The sequence below is a fragment of the Coregonus lavaretus genome (assembly GCF_964263955.1).
Source record: "Coregonus lavaretus genome assembly, chromosome: 1".
Taxonomy (NCBI): Eukaryota; Metazoa; Chordata; class Actinopteri; order Salmoniformes; family Salmonidae; genus Coregonus; species Coregonus lavaretus.
The window spans coordinates 40,310,547-40,316,546 of record NC_139988.1 but is presented as its reverse complement, the minus strand read 5'-3'; the positions used below and the strand labels follow the sequence as shown (position 1 = coordinate 40,316,546).

The following is a 6,000-nucleotide window of genomic DNA, read 5'->3' as shown; positions in this document are numbered from 1 at the left end:
GACGGGCACCAGGTGTACAGGCAGAACACAGGTTTATTCCTGAATGGGCTATTGTTCAGGCCACAGCCCACGCCGCTAAACCTCGAACATACACAAATATAACATGTCAAGTCAAGGGTCCCGAACAGAAGAGAGAGAGATGAGACCGTAACCCCTATTTAAGCATTCCAAAGCCCGCGGGATTACCCATCATACCCCCCCAACCTTTCAATCTGTCCTGGCATATTTAACCCCTGCTAGCACCCATGAGAACGATAACACACCCACGAACACAGAACACAATACCGGGTCGTTACATAGCCCCCCCCGTTCTAAACCCTAGCCCCTAGGGTTACAAAACAAAATCCTTAAAACGACCCGGAGGTCGCATCAGTCTCTTGTGCCTCCCCTTGACTCTCACTGGTGGACCCCCAGAACACTCATCTGCCCCAATGCCATTTCCAGCGCCCTCCGAAGAGGCAGCCACCGCCCCAGGCTCAGGTTGCGCTAGAGTCTCCTCGCTAGACTGTCCCCGTGTGCTCACATCAGAGTCCTCACTTCCATTCCCTACCGTTTTCCTCCCTCTGTAGGGCGCCAATTGGTCCCGGTGGACCACCACCTTCCTGCTCCGTGGAGGAACCTCCACCCGGTACGTCACCTCCCCCACTCTCTCTATCACCAGGCACGGCCCCACCCAGGCACTGTCCAGCTTTGGGCAACGGCCCTTCTTGCGCGTGGGGTTGTGAAGCCACACGCGTTCTCCCGCTCCAAAGTGCCTCCCCCTAGCACGTGAGTCATAGTGGCACTTTTGGCGCATTCCTGCGTTCTCGAGTTGCTCTCTTGTGAAGGTGTGAGCCGCTTCTAACCGGTTCTGCAGACGACGAACATAGTTCGGGCCAGGCAAAACCCCGTCGTCGTTATCAGGAGGGTGGCCAAACGTCAGTTCGGCTGTGGTGCGCAACTCACGACCTAACATTAATAGCGCTGGGGAGCACGCAGTCGATTCTTGAACAGCCAACCTACATGCCATAAGAATAAACGGTAAGTGGGTGTCCCAATCTCTCTGGTGTTTTGAGGTAACGATAGCCAGCTGTTGTGCTAATGTTATGTTAAATCTTTCCACCAACCCATCACTCTGGGGGTGAAGCGGAGTAGTGCGCGTCTTCTCCGCGCCTAACCGTCTACACAACTCTGAGAACACCCGTGACTCAAAGTTTCTCCCCTGGTCGCTGTGTATAGACTGTGGCACCCCAAACCGACTGATTATTCCCCCTACCAACGCATCAGCTACTGTTTCTGTCTCCTGGTCTGGGAGAGCGTAAACCTCTGGCCACTTGGTGAAGTAGTCCATAGCAGTTAGAATCCACCTGTTACCGCTGTCTGTGGTTGGAAACGGTCCAACTATGTCTACCCCCAGTCTCTCCATGGGCTCCCCTACTGGGAATTGTTGTAGGAGGGCGTGTGACTGACCTGGAGGTCCTTTATTAGCAGCACACTCGTCGCACTGCCTGCAAAAGTCCTCCACATCCCTCCTGTGCCTGGCCCAATAGAAGCCTTTACGTACGCGCTTTAACGTTTTGGAGACCCCAAAATGCCCTGCGCCTACTCCCCCGTGAAGCTGCTGTAACACGCTCCCTTGCAGCCTTTTGGGAACCACTACCTGCCACGTAATTTCTCCAGTAGCTGGCTTTTTCCACCCCCTCTGGAGCACTCCCTCAGCCACTCTAAGGACTGAGAATTTAGCCCACAGTCCTTTGGTGACTGGTGATAGAGGGGCTACTTCCCCCCACGGCGGTCGTCTTCTCTCTTCCACCCACCCCAGCACAGGACGCAGCTCTGCGTCCTCCTCCTGGCGACGCCTCCACTCCCCGACGTCCACAGCCTCAAGCTCCCGGCACTCTGTCACCCTCAGCTGACTCACCGTGGCGGTGACTCCCTCCTCCATGCACAGTTCCCTCTCTCGCTCCACCCGTTTGGCGCAGTACCCACAGCAGTCCTCAGCACACGGGCGGCGGGACAAGGCATCTGCATTGCTGTGGCGAAGGCCGGCCCTGTGCTCCACCTGGAAGTCGTAGGGTTGCAGCTCCTCCAACCAGCGGGCGATCTGACCCTCTGGCTCCTTGAAGAAGAGAAGCCACTGCAGGGCGGAGTGATCCGTCCGCACCACAAACGGCAGTACTTGAAATGGCGTGCTGCTGCCACGACAGCCAAAAGCTCTCTCCTTGTCACGCAGTAGCGTTTTTCAGCCTTATCAAAAGTTCTGCTGTAATAAGCTACTACGTGCTCCCCGTCAGAACCACGCTGAGCCAGCACAGCCCCCAAGCCCTCATTGCTTGCGTCGGTGTCCAGGATAAACGGACGGTTCGGGTCTGGTGAGGACAGGACAGGGGCCTCCACCAGGGCACGTTTGAGGGCCTCAAACGCCCGCTGGTGCTCTTTGGTCCACTGAAAAACAGTGTCCTTCTTGAGAAGGTGGTTCAAAGGAGCTGCTATCCCCGCAAACCCTTTCACAAACCTACGATAGTAGGATGCCAGACCCAGGAAGCTCTTAACCTCTTTTTTTCCCCTTGGAACTGGCCACCCCCTCACAGCCTCCACTTTGTCTGGCATCGTGCTGATGCCCTCACCACCCAGCTGATGACCCAGGAACGCCACCTCCCTTTGCATGAAATGGCACTTTTCCGGGTGTAATTTTAGCCCCGCCACCGAGATCCTCTCCAACACTCGCCTAAGTGCCCCCAGTGCCCCCTCAAACGATGTGCCGTGCACCAATATGTCTAGGTACACAACACACTCGTCTCTCGGAAACCCCGCCAGCACTCTGTCCATGAGCCTCTCAAAGGTGGCAGGAGCATTACAAAGCCCGAAGCACAGCACCTTGAACTGCCAATGGCCCCTATCCGTGGAGAAGGCAGTTTTTTCACGTGCCCCAAGCGAGAGGGGCACCTGCCAGTAGCCACTGCGCAGATCAAGGGAAGAGAACCACGAGGACCCTCTGACGTGGTCTAGCGACTCATCGATCCTCGGTATGGGGTAAGAGTCTTTAGTGGTGACAGGATTTAGGCCCCTGTAGTCCGCACAAAACCTAAGTTTACCCCCTTTCTTAGGCACCATGACAACCGGCGCGGACCATGGGCTATCTGATGGCTCAATGAAATCAGCCCGCAACATGTCAGCAATAGCTGTGGCTGCTGCTTCCCTCTTGGCAAGGGGAATGCGACGGGCCGAATTTTAATGGGTTGGTTGTCCCCAGTGTCGATGTCGTGCTGAACCAGGTGCGTTTGCCCTACCTCATCTTCCCCCCAAGCGAAGCTATCTTTAAAGTCAAACAGCAGCTGCTTTAACTGTCTCTGTTGTCTCTCATCCAGACCTTGACAGTTTTTCAGCCACACAGCCTCAACGGCGTCGATAACTTCCTCCTTCCCCCCGTCGGGCTGATGGGGTGAAGGAGCCAGTGTGTTTTGGGCTACTGGGCTGCCTGTGCTTGCACCATTATGGGGAGTGAAGGTCATTGCCGCCGGAGACAGCTGCTGGGATGGCACAACGACCAAGGGAGCAGCCGGGACGACCAGTGGAGTTTCGGCAAGCTTGGAGGAAGACGGAGGGACAGCCCTGCCCCCTGCTGGCCCTCCCGAAGGCGACATTCCCACTGTGGGCCCCCCCGACAGCCTCAAAGTGCCCGAAGCTAAGTCCAACTGAGCCCCACAGTTTTTCAAAAAGTCCATTCCCAGTATACAGGGGTCCTGTACCGCTGCTACCCACACCGGACACCCCACAGTTCTCCCCCCCACAGTCACAGACAACCGACACTTCCCTAACATGGGGGCTAGCTCCCCCGTGACAGTCCGTAGCTGGACAAGGGTCGGCTCCACCCGCACCCCAACAGGTAGTATGTCTGGTCTCACCAGGGTTACTGTAGAGCCCGTGTCGACCAGGGCCAAACATTCCACCCCCTCTACCTTGACGATGACATTGCAGAAGTCCCCAATGGTGGTACGTCCCACCACAACTACCGGACTAGGAAACACGGTGGCAGCTACACCCTGGGGAAGCAGGTCCCCACCCTCTTGCCTGCGCTGCTGGGTACCTCTTCTGCTTACTGTGGATTCGGGGGCGGAGGGGTGGGCCCACGCTGCCCCCTGCGCGAGAACCCGCTGTCGTTTCCCTGGTGACGGGAGAATCTGCCACACTCCCGCTGAATGTGGCCAGGCTGGCCACAACCCCAGCAGACAATGGGAGTTGATGATGGGATATTTAAACCCTGCTAGCACCCATGAGAACGATAACACACCCACGAACACAGAACACAATACCGGGTCGTTACAATATATATGTGTTGATGTTTAATCAATGTGGAAAACTGATTGGATTAGCAAAAAGTAATTAACGTAAGGTCATTTCGGTTTTTCCACCCAACTTTTAACATTTTTGTTGATTTCACCTTGAATTCACGTTAGTTGACAATTCCACCAAATATAAATCAAAACTAGACGTTGAACTGACGTCTGTGCCCAGTGGGGATGTTCGTTGTATTGCTCTGATTATTGCGGCTGTCCAGTATACGTTATCTCTTCCCTTGGTCCCTCCCTCTCTTCAGTCTCCCGGACTCGAGCGGCTGTCCAGTATACTTTATCTCTTCCCTTGGTCCCTCCCTCTCTTCAGTCTCCCGGACTCGATTGCAGCGCGAGAGACGAGATGGATAGTCTCTGAACGTTTGCGATCCATCCAGTGGTACATTATAATGTTTGAGAGCTATCCAAAACAACGCAGTTGTGAATTCATCATAATGTGTCCGTGTAAGCTCGTATACCTTACCTCATTGAGATAAAATGTAGTAAATGTTTTATTACGTGAATGGATATGGAATGTTCATGAAGAGCGCGCAAAGGAGTCGCGTTGATTGATTCATCGGATCTTGAATGTGAGTAACAGCAATATAATATATTACTTGCATGGGTACATTTAACTGTTTTTCCACCGATATGCAAATCAAACTAAGTTTGTGATCTTACTGAGGCATAATAATGACATCATTCTCTCGTAGGCTACTGCTATTCCACCTAGAAATATTTACCCAATTCAGAGGTTGTACTATAGCCTTCACTCCAAACTGTGATGTTTTTTATAAAAAATATAATGAAACCTGCACTTGTTTCTAAGAACCAAAGATTTGGCAGAAATTGAATTTTTATGAATTAGCCTATCCTGAATTGATTTAATTGATTTCAATGCCACTGCCAATACTGATCATTTAGTAACAGTGACCAATTTGGTGAGCTATCAACATTTTAAAGTTCTCATCTTGGAATCAAACTAGAGTTTTAACACATGAAGAGGAGCTAGTTTGTTTAAGAATGTATGTATGTACTCCTACAAGAGATTGCATTAGAAGATATCGAAAGACAAATCGATGCTCTCAGGTTGAACTAAAAGTATACAGATTAATTGAATATTACATCCACTAACATATTCTCACTCTACACTATCAGGCCCAAGTTGAATGCCAAATTGCACTTCTACCTCCACAACCATGATATATTACAGTGGTGCCTGGTCAGATAGGAGCTGTGTCAGAGTTGTTTCTAAGCTCTTCTCCTGAGTCAGACTTATTTTTCCTCAGTGAACAGCTGCAGGAATATCTCTCAGTGTCATTCCTTGGGGTTGAATCTACTCCTAGTCCACCAGACACCAAACTACAAAAGGCTATTTCATGAGGCAGAATTAACAAGTTAACTAAGAAACAGTTCAGAATGTCCTTATTGTCCTCAGCAAATCTGAAATCAGGTTTCTTCTTTCTCACAATAATGGTTTAATTACTTTATATCTGACTGCACAGGCTTAGGGTAAACACACACACACACACACACACGCACACACACACATACACACACACACTGCTCTGTCAGGCTGTTAGGTAGGATGGCAATACCATATCTTATTACAGTAATCATCCACCAGTATCCAGAGGTGTTTGATGTCTGAAGTAGGGGTACAATCTGTCGATCTGCCAGATGTCAGAGC

The 6,000-nt window shown here is 51.6% G+C and overlaps 1 protein-coding gene across 2 annotated transcripts in view; it reads left to right on the top strand.

The window, feature by feature from the left end:
• Positions 1-4,669: 4,669 nt before the first annotated feature.
• The window catches only part of LOC311135701 (carbohydrate sulfotransferase 15-like), a 53,409-nt gene continuing 52,078 nt past the window's right edge, over positions 4,670-6,000 (top strand). For both annotated transcript variants that reach the window (XM_084169721.1, XM_084169720.1), the window contains exon 1: positions 4,670-4,900. The gene's annotated coding sequence lies outside the window, so the exon portion shown is untranslated. The remainder of the gene's footprint in view (positions 4,901-6,000) is intronic.